This window comes from Nannospalax galili, unplaced genomic scaffold (assembly GCF_000622305.1).
Source record: "Nannospalax galili isolate Female #2095 unplaced genomic scaffold, S.galili_v1.0 scaffold118, whole genome shotgun sequence".
NCBI classification, from domain to species: domain Eukaryota; kingdom Metazoa; phylum Chordata; class Mammalia; order Rodentia; family Spalacidae; genus Nannospalax; species Nannospalax galili.
The window spans coordinates 1,407,980-1,409,607 of NW_008340856.1; positions in this window are offsets into that span (position 1 = coordinate 1,407,980).

Below are 1,628 nucleotides of genomic sequence, written 5' to 3' on the forward strand. Positions count from 1 at the left end.
AAAGACTTCTAGATAGGCTGACTAGATTCAGCAGATGGACAAGCACTGGAGAATGGCTGGGGTGCCAACAACACAGTGGACGGAAACAGGGACGACAGAGTATATGGGCTCCAGTGGGGGGGGGCGGCTATGGGAGGGTGCCATTTGGGAAGTGGGTATATAGATGAATAAGATTGTTTGGGATGTTCTGTATGATTATACACACAAAAAATCAACAAATAAAAAATGAGTTATATTTGAGGCGGAAGCATAAAAATTTACTTCACGTTAATTAGTAGAGGTGATAAACATTACCATTGAAATCTACCTGATGACTTTATATCCATACTCAGGTGCCAAGGACCCAAGTGTAACTGACTGTGACTAGTAATGATCAGATACATAGAGATTAGAGATGCATGTGCAAACATCTAAGTGTTAGTAGCATTAAAAATGAGTCTTCTTTAGGAAACAGAATATTTTAAAATGACATGGAGATCTTTCTTAAAGGTTAAAAACTCATTCAATTTTATGTCTTACAGGGCTTATACTGAGTTCAATCTTGTATAACTGTATTAATTCAACTGTGAACCTAGAAACTTACAGCCACCCGTGAAAGATATGTATCTCGTGCTCTGGAGCATGTTATTGAATATGTTAAAGCTGTAATGAAATGCTTCTTCTAATCATGTGGTTTGAAAGAAAGAAAGAAGGAAGGAAGGAAGGAAGGAAGGAAGGAAGGAAGGAAAGAAAATCAGCATTGCCCTACATCTTTCTTAAAACAATCTGACAGATACCATAATGGGATTTGAACTAACAGCTAATGTTCAGGTGGTAACTATAACAACATAATCTTGATCCTTTGAACCTCATCTCCTTGCTACCTGGTCTACTGGTGACTAAGGAGTTTTTAACTTAGTGTCAATATGTAGTCTTTCCAGTGGAAGGAGCATTAAATTAATGTAGTGCTGAATCTACATCTAGGGTTGTTTGAAACAGTGTAGACAATGCTGCCCCCAGCCTCTAGAACACTGGGATTACAGGTATGTACCACCATGCCCAGTTTCTTAAGGTTTTTAGATTGCTATTTTTGTCTTAATAGGCCCAGGTCTCCACCTGCTCAGTCCCTCTGAGGCACTGTCCCAAGCACACTCCTCAGTGAACTTCCTAGGAGGCATTCTTCATCTCTCTTCCTCGACACCTGGGAGGGGGTCACCAAGGTTGCTGAGAAGGCTGGGCCTCACTCCCAGGGCCCTTCTGCACTGGTGCAGGACAAAACTTGGGGGTGGGGTTGGGAGCTCTGTGCCACACCAGAGGGATGCTAGATTCTTCCTGAGATCTGCACCTTTGCTTCTCTCTGACCTCTCTTTAACACATAGATTAAGTGACATCTTCATTAATTAACAAAGAATGTGTGACCTGGTCCCCCAAAGTCATCAAGCATTTGTTGGGTCTATAGCAGTGACCCACTGTCTTTTTTGTGGTGCACACCTGCTATTTTCTGGGGCTTATAATAAAATGTTTCCAGAGTCCACTGCCCTCATATTTCCCTTGGCACCTAAATAAATTCCCAGGATTATTGCCAGAACTTAATGAATAACGCTGACCTCAGCCTAAACCGAGAGAAGAGAGATAACCTCAGACAACCT